The following is a 15,269-nucleotide window of genomic DNA, read 5'->3' on the forward strand; positions in this document are numbered from 1 at the left end:
ACGAATGCAGTTTACATTTGCGTATCCCACAGCAAAGTAGGTTTTTAAAAGTACTCTTAAATATTTTTGATTTCCCCAATCATTTGAGCCCAACCCAAAGGGAAGATCTTTCTCTTTGGCTTCTCCCAGGTCCTCCCAGCCATGCTGGGCTCTTCTTTCTACACCCTTCCTTTATTTTTCTTTTCCTCACTCTTTAGAGCATCTCGTGTTCTCATTGTCTTATGCAAGCAGGTTAGCCTCCGTGTTTTATCATTTGGTTTTGTCTTGGAGTGGGTCTTATATCCACTCTAAGGGGCTTATTCATTCATTCAACAAGGATTTATTGGGTGCTTACCCATGTGCCAAGCAACGTTCCAGGACATGGGAATAGAACAGTGCACAAAACAGACAAAAATCCTTACTACCAAGGAGCTTATAGTCTAGTGGAAGAAGACAGACAAAAATAAGTAAATGAAACAAATACATAATTAAAATGTGTAATGTCAGATAGTGATAAGAACTATGTACAAAAATAAGGCAAGGAAGAACTAATGGGTTCTGGACGGGGGTTTGCAATTTTTATAAGGTGGTCCGGGAAGATTTTGCTGACAAGGTGACATTTGAGCACATTCCTGAAAGAGGTAAGGAAATGAATCTTGGATATATTTGAGCAAAGAGCATTCCAGCTAAAAGAAAAAGCAAGAGCATGGGCTCTGAGGCAGAAGTGTGCCTGGCTTGTTTCTGAGACAACAAGGGGGCCATTGTGGCTGAAGCTCAGTAAGAGCAAGAGTAAATGGAGATGAGCTTGGCAGGATAACTGGTCTAGAGACCAAAAGGCCTTATCCTATGAAGGTTTGGTTTTTTACATTGAGCAAGATGGGGAGACATTGTGGGATTTAAGGCAGAGAAATGATACGATCTGATAAATCTCCCTACGGCTACTGAGTTGAGAATAGACTCTCGAAGGTAAAGTGAAACTGGTTAGAAGGCTTATACCATAATCCAGACTAGACATAACAGTGGCTTGGAGAATAGCGAATGAGGTGTGAGAAGTGTTGGATTCTGGATACATTTTTTTAAAGGAGTGGTTACAGACTTTGGAGATAATTTGGATGGGTATATGGTATGGGGGGAAGAGGAGGCTAAAAGATGACTAAGTGTTTGGCTTGAGTACCTGAAAGGACGGGCTTTCACTTTCAGAGATGGGGTGGACTATGGACAGTGAGGTGGGAGAAGAGTAGGAATTTTATTTTGAACACAGTAATTTTGAAATTCCCACTAGAAATTCCAGGGGGGAGATATTGACGAAGTCCTTGGGTATATGATGCTGAAGTTCAAGGGAGAGCTCTAGACTGGAAGCATAAATCTGGGAATTGTAAACATATAAATAATAGTTAAAAGCATGAGAGTTGTTGAGATCACCAAGGTGGCTGACTGATGTAATCTGGTGACATAAGATTCAAAAGTTATCAGAACATTTCATCTAAACAAATCAGATGCTCCTCCTAAGTGGGTGTCTGTCTATGCATCACTCTGGCAAGGTTATAGACAAATAAGATTCCCTATTCCCTATGATCTGACCCCACATTTTCTCTCTGACCAGCCTCCTCATTTTCTTGCCCTTGCTCATTCTGTTCCTGGCACACCGTCTCCCTTGCTGTTCCTTGCACATGCCACACATGCTGTAATGTAATGGCTTTGGCACTTGCTTTCCCTTCTACCTGAAAGGCTTTATCCTGATTACTTCCTTCAGCTCTCTTGGTGTCACTGTATGTCTTACTTATCTCTTGTATAAAAAATTACTATGAATCGTAGAGATGTAAAACAACAACAAACATTTATTAGCTCACTTTTTCTGTAGTCCAGAACATTGGAACGAGCTTAGCTGGGTGGTTCTGACTGAGGGTTTCACATGAGGTTGGAGTCCAGACTTCAGCTGGGGCTATAGTCATCTGAAGGCTTGACTGGTGCTGCAGGTTCCATTTCCAAGGTGGTTCATTCAATGTCTGACAGGTTGGTGCTGTTGGTGGGAGGTCTGAATTCCTTTGCACATGGGCCTCTCTCAAGGCTGCTGAGTGTCCTCATGATGTGATGGCTCACTTGCTCCAGAGTGAGTGGTCCAAAACAGCAAAGTGGAAGCTTCAGTGCCTTTTATGACCTAGCCTCAGAAGTCAAACACCTTAATCTCTGCTGTAGTCTACTGCACCGAGACCAGCCCTGATTTATTGTGGGAGAAGACTACACAAGGCTGCGAATACCAGGGGATGAGGCTCACTGAGGGCCATCTTGAAAGCTAGCTACGCCATCTTATCAGAGATGCCTTTTCTCACTATCCTGTATATTATGGACTAAATGTATATGACTTCCCTCTGCCCCCCGTCAAATTCATATGTTGAAGCCATAAGCCCCAGTGGCTGTCTTTTGAGTAAGGAAGTAATTAAGGTAAAGTGAGATCTTAAAGGTGGGCCCTGATCTGATAGGATTAGTGTCCTTATAAGAAGAGACACTAGAGAGCTTGTACCAAGGGGAGATCAAGTGAAGACATAGGAAGAAGGTGGCTGTCTGCAAGCCAGGAAGAGAGCTCTCACCAGAAAATGAATTGGCTCGATCTTGGATGTTTAACCTCCTGAACTGTGAGAAAACAAATTTCTATTGATGAAGCCACCCTGTCTATTTTGTTATGACAGCCCCGGCAGACGAATATACTGCATGAAACAGCAAACTCCTTCCTCAACACTCCCCATTCCCTTTATTCTGCTTTATTTTTCTCCATAGTACTTATTACAACCTGATATTTTCTCAGTTTATCTGTGTATTTATTATCTGTTTTTCCTTCCTAGAGTGCAAGTTCCCTGAGAGCAGGGAATTTGTCTGTTTGATATATTGTTTGTATCCTCAATCCCCAAATCAAGGTGTAGCACATAAAAGGTGCTCAAAATTATTTGTTGAGTGATAAATGAATAGATGAATATTTGACCTTAATTTATTTCCCTTCGTCATACCCTTGCAGGACAGGATTGTTCTTACTTTAGTTAAAATTAGTATTCATTATACCTGAGCACCAATTCTGAACTGAGGCATGAAAGAGAAATAATTTTAAAATCTCACTTAATCTAGTGCTTGTGTTATTCATGTAATGGGTTCTTTGAAAATTGGCACAGTGGAAGTATAAGCCCACTTGAGGTAATTTGAAGTTGCTCCTGCCTGAGCAACAAACTGTTGGAAACCTGGAATTCTTGAGACTGTTTTCCTTGCCGCATGATGAGAGTTCTGTACCTTTGTAGAGAAGTGGAAAGAATATATAGTGGCTAATTCTGATGAACTACTATGTGTGGTTTTGTGTGCATGTAATAAGACAAGAGAATGAGACTAGAAATACAAAATACATTTCGGTATATTCCAATTTTTCCATCTTCCTTTGTACTACTTTGGTAATTAGGAATGAAAAAGTTATAAAAGATGAAATACAAAGAAAGAATAATAATCTTGAATGTTTATGCTCTGCTTCTTACTGATTGGGTTAGTTGTTAAATCTCTCTAAAACTTAGCTTCCTGCTCTGTGGATAGGAAACAATAATATGGAACTTCAGCCTTGACTTAGGTAGAAAAATGTCATAGTGTTGGAGTGTGTTGGCTTATTCTTGCAGCCTTCAGTAAAGTCCTAAAAGAATGGGACAAAATGTAGTCCAAGCTGGTTCTTATAACAGGAAACAGGATATAACCTTGCTATGCAAAGTTCTTTCTGTTTGCAAAACCAGGGGCAGCCAGATTGGCTGACCAAGGACGTCACCTCATTGCCAAGGACAGGAGTTCCTGCCAGTCTTCTCTGGCTGGATACAGAACATGCGAAGGACTGGTTGTTCTCTCTATTTGTTTTTATCCAAAATCTATTTGTGGTTACCGTATTTTCTTTCTATCATTGTTCTGTTGAATATAGTGTATTGGAAATATTTAAATGTATCATTTCTGGACTCTGAGGAGTTATACACGGACATGACTCGGAGGAAGGCCCATTCCCCAGAGACGCTGGACTTAAAGTTAGAGGTAGTAATAGGGTGAGACTTCTGATTGTCTTTCTCATAAAGCCCCTTGGCCCATAATAAATGCTCTACCATCATCATCATTATGACTAATGCCACTATTTTCTCTCCCTCTGCACTAACACAGACACCACCATTAATCTCACTTCATCTGAGGTTGCTTAATCCTTGCAGGCCTGAAATTCCATAGAGGCATGGTCATGCTTACAGCTGAGATTTTTAAAAAACAGGAACAACAGGAAATCAGCACACTTTCAGGCAACAGGATGTTGGGAGAATCTAAGTTAGTAGGGATAAATTAGTCATAATTTGAATACTCATGGACTCAGGCAATTTTAATCAAACTAGAGTGGGCACACTGGGGATTCAGAAAGGCAAATCAATACACAAGAAAACCGCTGGAAAAAACTACCTTATAATGGTTGGACTTCCCATCTTTGGTCTCTTTCCCATGCTCCTGATGTGGGTCAGTGCTGTAGTTCTGTCCTTTTGCTTACATCCTGCCAGGCTCTCCTCTCTGGCTCCCTTTCTGTGTTTGCCTGGCTACCACCTTTATATGTCTTTCTTCCACTTTGCACTTTTCTCTGCACACTCCCATTCCTCTCTTTTGAATGGGCTTGACAGACGTCTCATAGCTTGTAAAATCTGTTAACCAACATATACTGCTAAGAGAAATAGGTTTCAGACTTAACTGACTGCTATGGTCTGAAGGTTTGTTTTCCCCCCAAATTTGCCTGTTGAAATCCTAACCCCCAAAGATGGCAGTATTAAGAGATGGGGCCTTTTGGAGGTGCTTAGGTCCTGAGGGTGGAGCCCTCATGAATGGGATTAGTGCCCTTTTTAAAGAGGCTCCCGAGAGCTCCCTTGCCCCTTCACCACGTGAGGACAGAGAGAGAAGGCATGTACGAGGCTATGAACCAGGAAGTGTGCCGTCACCAGAGAGTGCAACCATGCCGGCACCTTGATCTGGGGACTTCCCAGCCTCCAAAACTATAAGAAATACGTTTCTGTTGTTTATAAGCTACCCAACCTGTGGTATTTTGTTATAGCAGCCAGATTAGACTAAGGACACTGACTTCACAGATACCATCATTACATTTAATCGTCTGGGGCTTGGGGGAAAAATGATAAAATCTCTTTCCTTAGAACGCCAAATCCAAATACTTGTTACTCATCTAAGCTCAGCCTAAAATAAGTTCCTGTATTTCATTGGTAGAAACATAGCCATTCTCTTCAAAACTATAAAGTTATAATGAGGTTTTCTTTGGCTTACATTATATTGTTGAAAAACGTGTATTCGTTCAACACGTGATGACATTTCACATACTAGGTTGGATTTCTGTGTTTTCTGGAAAAATCAGGAGATCTGGCAACACCATGTCCGTGTTTCTGCAGACCAATGGCTGCCGTAGCTGAGTCATGGCTTCTCTCTATTTGTGGCAGGAGCCCTTCAGTTCAGCATAATCCCCACCTGGACAACATCATGCATTCATGGTGCCTACCTGGCTCCTATGGGCATTTCAGGGTTTGACCTCATTGTGAGAGAAAATACGCTGTCACTTCTCTGTGAACCCTGTTACCTTCTCCCTGAAGCAGACTTTAGAACAGAGCTGTGCACAGGGACCGGTGAGAAGTGCGTTGACAATGATGAAAGAGTGAGTCGCTTTGCTCAGAGGGTTCACACATTTGTTCATTCAGTCATTCATTTCTATCAGCCTACTTTCTCTCTATCATTTCCTATGCTTTAATTCTTTAAATAGATAGCATAAAAAAGTGAGAACAGTACAAAAAGGCATATGTAAAAAGTCGTGTCTCTCTCACTCAAATCTCCTCATCCTCCTTCCTGGAAGGTACCTCTTTTACTAGGTTTGTTTTTTCTTGTGTGTTTGTTTTTTGGTGTGTGTGTGTGTGTGTGCGTGTGTGTATTTCTTCCCCCAAAAGTCTATAGATGTATACAAGTTAATATATATCCCCCTTCATATTACACCAAGTGGTATCAAACTGCCGACTGTTCTGCCTCTTTCTTTTTTCACCTAATAATAAATATGTCTTGCAAATTATTCCACATCAGTATATATTTGTCTAATTCTTTCTAAAGCCTGCATAACATTTCATTTTATTCATGAAACTATGACTTGTTTAAGTTCATTCGTGGGCCTGTAGCTTGTTTTCAATCTTTTATGAATGCACACAATGCTTTAATGAACATTTTGGGACTTATTTAGAAACGGGAAAATGTGCCAGGCATATCTGTCGAACAAGTTTTGAGAAATGGAATTGCTTGGTGACAAGATATAAGTAATAGTGTGCTGGAGTCAACTGGCACAAGCTCATGAGGAGCAGATCCAGTGCGTCTCTTCTCAACTCCACGATCAATGACATCATCTTGGTAACTTGAAACTGGCAATAGTGAGAGTATTTGTATCCCGGAAATCTGCAAACACTATAAACTAGGACTTCCCCCTTCTCTCCTGGAGAGCTGGTTGTTAAACATTGCAATACTGTGATTCAATTCTGATACTACCTGGAGTTAGTACAGACTCCCAGGTTAAGCATGCAGTCCCCAACAAGACTGCCCTCACTTCAGCTGCCAGCCACAAATATGGGGGTTCCTAGGCCACCCACACTTCCGACCAACAGACCACAAATTTGAGGGTTCCCTGACCCCTTTAGGTTTGATAATTCCCTAGAATGACTCACAGAACTCAGGAAAGCATTATACTTATTACTATAGTTTTATTATGAAAAAATGTAAATAAGGACCATCCAAATGAAGAAGCCTATTAGTGAGGTCTGGCAGAGTCCTGAATATGGAGTTTTTGTGTCTTCTCCCTGTGACTTTAGGACATATCATCCTTCTGGCACCCCAATGTGTACAGCAACAAGGAGGCTCACTGGAGCTCCCAGTGTCCAGAGTTTTTATTGGGGTTTCGTTATGTAGGCATGATTGATTGAATCATTGGTCCTGTGACTGAACTCAGTCTCTAGCCCTATACCTTCCCCGGAGGTCAGGCATATGGGCTGGTATCAGATGGCCCGAAGCCCTAACTCTCTAATCACATGCTTGGTCATTCTGGCTTGACCAGCCCCCCTCCTAAAACTTTCTAGGAGTCCACCATGAGTCACCTTGTTAACAAACTCAGGGGTGATCCTAGGAGCCCACTGCAAAGAACACAGGGCTCCTATCATTCAGGAAATTCCAAGGGTTTAGAGGCTCTGTTCCAGGAACCTGGGACAAAGACAATTCAAATTCTGTATTATATAACAAACACTTTATTATACAACAAGCATATCACTGGGTATAAGCACTGAAAGTGTTGACAGACATTTCCAAATTGTCTTCCAAAGAGGTTGTACCAAACATGCAGTGCCACCAGCAGTGAGTGTGTCTGGAGGGAAAATTCTAACCCCAATAATTCATCATACCAGATCACCAAGTATGAGAATGCCAAGTATTTCTTTGAGACTGAGCAAGAGGAACTCTAGGTTATTTATATGTCTCAGAGAGGATACATTTATATTCTTGCTGAGATCTTCAAAGGAAACCCAATACTTGCAAACCTTTCTTATGGTTCTATGTTCCCACTACTAGGCGAATAGTTGTTGGTGAAACTTGTCAGCTATTGATGGAAATAAGACTTCAAACTTCTCATATTTGGTCTTTAACCTTTCTATAATCACTATTTTTTGTTAGAAAATTTCCTCTAAATATTGGCTTGTAAGAAGATAGTCCATGCATGATAAAACCTCACAAATTTGGGGCAGATCATTCTGAAATAATGACAAGTAGGAATAAGAATATTTTGAAATTATCATACACTTTTACTGTTTTCTTATACATGACGATGTTAATTTGTGCCAAAGCATTGTCAAATCCTACTGGATCATGTTTTAGTAGAATAGATAAGAGAAAAATATATAATCATTAAATAAAGGTGACTTATAATCATTGAAATTTAATGAATATTATTCACATAAATTCTAAGTGACTGATATATATATAAATCCCTTTAAGCTTCTCATAACCTATATAAAATAGATAGTAATACTATTCCTACTTTATAAATGAGGAAATTGAGGTAGAGAGGTTAAGTAACTTTGTCAAGATCACAGAGCTGGTAAGTGATGGACCTAATACTTGAGCCCAGAAAATCTGCCTTCAGAGACCATGCTTTTAGCTGTAACACCACGCTGCCTCTAAATTTATAAGCAGAGAATAAAAATCATCAGTGAGAAGTATTTTTGATTTCCCAAATAAGCACTCAAGTATTGACATCACAGGCTCAAGGAAGCTGTGCATGGGGATGCTGAGGTTAGTGGACCAGCCCTGGGTGGCCACGTGCAGAGGTGTGGAGTTGGCCTAACACCTGTCAGGGCCAGGGCCAGGGCCAGGACCAGCCTGCTGCATGGAACTTTATCCTCTGCCTGCAGAACACCCCCTTACATTTGACTGAACACATAATGGGAACCACACAGAGGAGTTGTGTCGTACTTCTTGGCATGTTGGGCCTTTTGCCAACAGTTATGTGTGGGTCTTCTAGCAAAAGGAAGCCCACTCATATCCTGGGATTTTGTGACACTTTATTGAAACAGCTAGGCCTAATGTTTGGATTATTCTGTTATCAACTTGGTTAAGCTAAGAACTACATTTCCCAGAACCCTCTTCCCTCTATGGTTCTTGGTTAGTGTTGGCCAAAAGAAGACCTTGCATGAAATCTGGGAGGCAGAGTGATGCATCGGACATCCCTTTCTAAAGGTCTTTTCATAGTCAGATACATTAAGGGTCAGAATCAGAGGGGCCCTGTCAGTGCTCTGGCCAGAACCCCTCGGGTCCATTTGACCTTTTCTGTGTGCCTTTCTCCAGCTTCAGTGTATTTTTGTTTCTAAGGGCTCACACCTGCAGCTCTTCTTTAGAGGCCTGTCTGTGCTCGGGCTACCAGGGTCAGTCAAATTACTGGCAGTTTATGGCCCCTTCAGTCATCCCTTGGAAAATGACTGATGGGTACAATCATCATGAAAGCTCTGAGGCACAGCTTACACTCCAGCTCCCTTGGGGGTCAGGCTGGAGCGGCCTCTGAGGCCTGACCTGCAGTCTCACCCCTGCTTGGCTTCATCCTGTCTCACTTACTCCACGTTTTTATAGGCTTGTCTTGTAGCACTCCCATAATAAGTCAGGAAGGCATGAATCCTCACCTCTGGGACTACGTGTGGGGAAACCAACCTAAGACCATGAGGATCTAAGAAAGAACATTGGCTTCCAATCTGGTTTGACATGTGCTGCCAAATTCAAGACACCTCCCCTTTCTGGGCAGGATCCTACTTTGATTCCTTTGATCCCACTGAAATGAGATCCTTAAAAACCGGGATATTGAAGGTAGATAAAGGGTTTCATTTACTCTCTGTCCCTTGTTAATAACAGTGTAAGGTTCCGGTTTTATCAGTCTGCATCTAATCGGGAAAACAGAAACTACTCTAGATTTTCAAAGAGGGAGTTGGTTGTAAAGGTGTTAGAAGAGCTACAGGGGAAAAAGTGGGAAGGTAAGATTTCCCAAAGATCAGTAACTGCAGGAAGTGGCTACCACCTCCAAATCTGAAAGAGCCAAGAGAAAAAAAACGTTACTCAGAGTGCAGTGTGTTGTCAGAATTGCGTTGGCAGAGCTGGCAGAAACCCAGAAGCCTGTACTTGTCTGCGACGCCCGCGGCCTCCACAGCCTTTGTCCACTCCCGCTGCTCATCGTCGCGGCCGCTTCTGCAAGAACATAACCAAGTCGACAGAAAAAAGGCTTCTTCCTTTCTCTCGCCAGTGCCTCACACTGGTAGCATGTGACAGGATGCCAGGTGGAAAGAAAGTGTGGAGAGCGTCGTCTGCAGCCTTTCTGCCCTGGCAGGAGAGAAGAGGCTATGGAAGGGGAGTGTAGTATTGCAATACAGCAGACACCATCTGGCACCTCACCCTAAAGTTTCCATCCTCTTCCTGATGGTAAACATCATCCAAAGACTCCCAAAGCTTAAGAATGGGTATAGGACTTCTTGGAGCAACCATGTTTAGTGCCAGGTGGGTGTTAGACTAATGGGGGGTGGGGGTGGGGATCACTACATAAATTATATAAATGCCTCTATGCTGTTCACCTGAAACTAATATAAAATAATACTGAATGTCAAATATAACTGAAAAACTAAATTGAACATAAATAAATGATATACATTTTATTCTAATAAATTCAGAAATTTAGATCTGCAAAAAAATAAAAAACAAAAAAATAAAGACTTGGTATAGGATGACCTTATTGGGATGGACGAGTGGGGAGCTGGGAAGGGCACGAGATAGGACAATGATTGGGACAGCAAAAGGCAGTGCCTGCAATCTAAGAACACTTGGGAGACTTCCAGGCATGAGACTGTTTAGCCCTTTTCACTGTCTCATGTCGGGCAGAAATGAAAAGGCACAACTTCTTTCATCCTCTTTGGGACACTGGTGGATAAACTTTCGTCTAAACTCCAATAAAACCTTATATGTATCCCAAGTGCAAGCAAGCATGCTATCAAACAAAAATGAGTTTTAACAGGAGACCTGCAGATTCGGTGAGTTCTTCCGTTTGGTTGCAAACTGCAGCACATCTGGAATGGGCCGAGAGACCTTGGCATTCACTGTTTAAGAAATAGAGTCAGAGTCAGTTAATCCCATTTGCTTTTGAGAAATAGGAAAAATCAGTGTTCTGGTTCTCAGGCTCCATGCAAACCCTGCTCCCTTGGGTCTCCAGTAGGTCACTGTTCTGAGAATTTTGAGGTCTATAGTAAGAAGGATAATTTAAACCCCCACCCCAGGCTTGAGATATGTTTAATGATCAGTGTGAGCACACAGCAGGTGACGCTGGACATTTGGGGAGCAGCCTTGCACAGATGGTGGCTTAGGGAATCTCACCACCGATGTCCCAAGTGCATGCCACATTGCACTGGAGTTCTAACACTACCGGTGCAGTGTTGTTCAAAGGTGCTACGCATCCGTATCACCCGTAGAGCTTGTTAACTATATGGATGGTATCTCTGACCCGCCACCCTCAGAGTTTCTGAATCAAAAGTTCTGGGGTGAGGCCCTGGGATTAAAATGTTTAACAGATGCCAAAGGTTACCCTCACTATTAAACTTCGTCTTAGAACCCATATTAGCATTAAAAACCCGAGAGCTGTTTTTGTGAAACAGAGAAGTGTGTCACAGGAACTCAACCAAATACCAACTGGATAGTTGTAAAATTTATTACCATGAACCTACACTTTCGATACAGTCTCTTTTAGGATTCATTCTAAATGTGGTCAGTATATACTTGCAAATAGCACTCTGAGCTTTGGGTATAACTGTTTGCTCCTGAAAGGGTCCAAGAGGTGCTACATCAGAGAGGAAATTCAGTTTTTCTCCATGCTTTCACATACCCAACAGAACCTTATATACACAGAACCTTAATCTAAAATCTATTCAGTTCTCCTTATGGCTCAATTCATGTGGATTGCCGTATTTCATCAAAACTAAGACGTTATCAGTTTTAAGGTGCCCCATTATTTTATGCACCACTATGAAAGACAAGAAGCCCATTAAACTATGACAATTATAAGACATCTCCTCATTTCATAGATGTTAACATTCCCGGGGGAGTGGAAGTGCAGTGTGGAAATGTGATATTTCCAGGTTGCTCCTTCCCATGAAAGAGGAGGTTGTTATTTCTGGGATGAGCTCAAGTTTCTCTCGAACTATGTTCACAGGTTATCGTCTCTCCACTTGGCACCCATGTATGGGAGAGCAGAATCTAGTTCTGCATTAGCATGTATTTTGTATTACATTGATCTCTACCTTGCTAATTAAAAAAACACAGTTTTACAGACTAAAAGCCAGTGATTATAGGAACCAAATTGAGAATTAAGAGTAAGGATAAAATTTAAAAAGAAAATGTAACAGGAAGGTAGAACACTGTCTCCTCTGTATCATTGAAAGATTAACAGGCTCAGCAAGAAGACAAAGGGAAAATACTGTCGTATTTATTGTGGAATTAGCCTGGAAAAGTATTTGCTTGTACTTTATACTCTGAAATATCCTTCTAGACTATGAAATTTTCGTGGACAGATTTCATCCCAGAAGCTTAATAAATGGCACTGGAAGATACGGTGTTGTTTTGTTTTGTTTTTCCCAACTCAGGCACTGATATAACCAAGATTCTTTTTTGTTCCTCATGAGAAGAAAGCTAGGTATTATAATCACGTTGATGAAACATGAGTGGGATTTAAGAATCGCATTCTTCACGCTATGTGCCATAAAGCAAAGGGTACATACATAATAACTGGAATTTGTTTTTCTAAACTGGGACAAGAAGCCACTCCACTCCTAGACTTCAAAATAGAGCAACTGGATTTGCAACTAACATTATTTGATGGCCGTGATAAGATTTTGATTCCAGGGCAAGGGGTAATTTGGTCAAGGGTTATTTTTTTTCCCTCTTTACCAGACACATTTTAATCCTCCTCTCCCTCCACACACTAAGCTTGAACAGACATAGCTTGAATACTTAGAACAGGTTCTTAATTTGGGCTGCCAACTAGAAATTCTGGGGAAAATTGAAAACAAACAAACAAAAAACCCCCAACATACCTGTGGGGACAGAGTCAGGAGTGCAGTTTCCAGGTTCTCGCCCTCACCTGGAAGGGTGTTCGCTCAGATAGTAAATGGCCATCGACTGTGATTGGATGGCCATCAGCTGTGGCTAGTTGGCTGTCAGGTATAACCAGTGAGCCATTGGCCACTAATATAACTGCGGTGGCTCCGCTAGCAGAAAATGGGGGGCTAGCAAGAAGATGGTGGCTGAGCTAGCAAGGGCGGAGTGTGGATCGCGGATTGCAGAGAGGTGGATTGCAGTGAGCAAGTGAGGTTGCTTGGCAGAGACAAGTGGACGGCGGGTTGCGGTCGTGTGGCTGCTGCTTCCTGTGTCTCCAACCCAGCCGCCAGCGAGACTATAGTGGTATGACTCCCCTATCTATGACTCAGTTGGTGTTCCTTTTTGGCCTCACCATATCCTGCATTCTTATGCGGGGAGCAGGACTAGAGACCCCGCATACCACCCTGCATGACAGTAGCCATGTGTAGGTCTCATCCCAGCTCAATGAATTCAGAATCTCTGGGATGTGTAGGAGACCTAAGCCTTTTTTTTTTTTTTTTTTAAAGCTCCCAAGTGTTCATAATGAGCAGCCAAAATTGAGATCCCCTGACTTGGACCTATCACTGTTTGCTCTTGGGGTTTGCAAATGTCAGTCAGGACAGACTTGGGTTTGGCCTGTGCTGATAACAATCCTTCTTAGAAGGAGACTGGAAACTTTGGATTGGAATAGCCCCTGTCGCAGGGCCAGGTTCCCCAGAGGGAGACCATGAGATGAGCACACGTGTGCAAGCTGTTTCAATTAGGAAGAGCTCTTAGGAAAAACCTATAAGGGAGTAAGCAGGCCAGGGAGGGGAGAGGGCAGTTGGTCTCCCACGGTGGCTGCTTTCCTTTCCTTCCCTGTCTGTTTGCATATGCCACTCCACTCACCACGATGAGGTCTATTTCTCCTCCAGTTAGAGCTGGCCTTCTAACCTGACTTGGACAATAGGCCTGGCGGAAGTTGTGCTGAGCCAATCCCAGGTTTATGTTTTAACAGGCCTAGCAGCTTCTTGTTCCTACGGGTAGTCAGATGTTACTTAAAGAAACTCAGCCGCCCTGAGACCATGGAGCTATGAAGAAATCCAGACTAGTGACATGGAGAGATCACATGGAGGAGAACTGAGGGATCCAGCTGACAGTGACATATATGACATAAGTCAAGCCATCCCAGCCAGACCCCCCAATATCTTAAGCCATCCCAGCTGGGGTCCTCAAATATAGTAGACAGAGAAAAGGCATCTCCACCATGGCTTGTCTGAATTCCTGACCAGGAGAATCATGCATAAATAAAGCAATCCTTGTTTTAAGCTTTGGGGTAGTATGTTATATAGCAACAGATAACTGAAGTTTGGGGTAGTTTTTTACACAACAATAGATAACTGAATTTGGGGCAGTTTGTTAAGCAGCAATAAAGAATGGAAACAGGAAGAAACCCAATAGGGGTAAGATTTCAAGCAAAACCCTACGGAGGGTGTTTCTACCTTGATCTCATTGGGGAAATCTAAATTATGTCCCAGGGGTATCTTGACTTGAGGTTTTCATATTCCTGGTTATTGGATAAGGACCACTTTGGGGGACAGCGACGGTAGCATAAACTCCCAGGCTATTCTGGTTTTCTGTGGAGCACGGACAGGGCAGGGCCAATCACCCCTCGGAGCAAACTTGGCCTGTGGCCCGCATTGCAGCGTCATAGCAGAGCAGTAGTAGTAACTCTTGCCTGGTAGTATTTCTCAGTGTTTAACAGACTACATAACCCAAGCAAAAACACCATGCAAGTATCTCAGGCATAAAGCTTAAGTTTGATCGATTAAAGAGAATCAGGACTGTGTTTAACAATAACAAATTACAGGAAGAATCTTTGTAGATAGAAGAACAGGTAGGTACAGTTTGTTTTTTGCAAGATAGGGGAAAAAAGTTCTGAAAAATAATGCAGGTGGAAGATGCTTGCGTAGCAAAGCACAGGAAAGCAGCTTTGTGACAATGCTGAACATTTCCTGCTGTTCAGAGAAGCGTGAAGTGCGGAGATGCTAAATCATTGGCAGGTATACTTGACAGTAGTGTTGGCACAACTAACTTCCTAATTTCTGACCCAATTGAAGAAATGCCCGTGGTGTTTTTGTTGAGTTTAATTAGAGCATAAATATTATCTTTTTTTTTAAAGTGTAAATTGGTTAGAATTCGGTGACTAATTCTATAGAGAGAATTAATTTTCCACAGTGTTTTAGAATACCTGTGCTGGCAGTTTGGGGAAGTAAGAGCTTATTTATTTTTTTTAAGGCACATTTTGGCTACTTCTGTCCTCTCCCTTCCATCTCAACACTTAAAAAAAAAACAAACAGAAAAATAAATTTTTTATACCCATAATTTAAAGTGGTAAGTTGTGATAATCTCTCCTACATTCACCTACAAAGGAAAACAATTCTTTCCTTGGTATATGGTTTTTAAGATACAGATGTTGAGAATGAAGGAGTTTTTACATGCCACAGTTAGAGCTGATCTATTCCACTTGCTGAAATAATAAATAACCTGGACCTCTGCTGGGCACCAAAAGCTCTGCCACTGGGGTTTTTGCT

General features: G+C 42.0%; 1 pseudogene; it reads right to left on the reverse strand.

The window, feature by feature from the left end:
• Nucleotides 1–12,735, reverse strand: part of LOC117036678 (28S ribosomal protein S15, mitochondrial-like) — a 48,204-nt pseudogene extending 35,469 nt beyond the window's left edge.
• Between the last annotated feature and the right edge of the window lie 2,534 nt (nt 12,736–15,269).

Source organism: Rhinolophus ferrumequinum, chromosome 17 (genome assembly GCF_004115265.2).
Source record: "Rhinolophus ferrumequinum isolate MPI-CBG mRhiFer1 chromosome 17, mRhiFer1_v1.p, whole genome shotgun sequence".
In the NCBI taxonomy this organism is placed as follows: Eukaryota; Metazoa; Chordata; class Mammalia; order Chiroptera; family Rhinolophidae; genus Rhinolophus; species Rhinolophus ferrumequinum.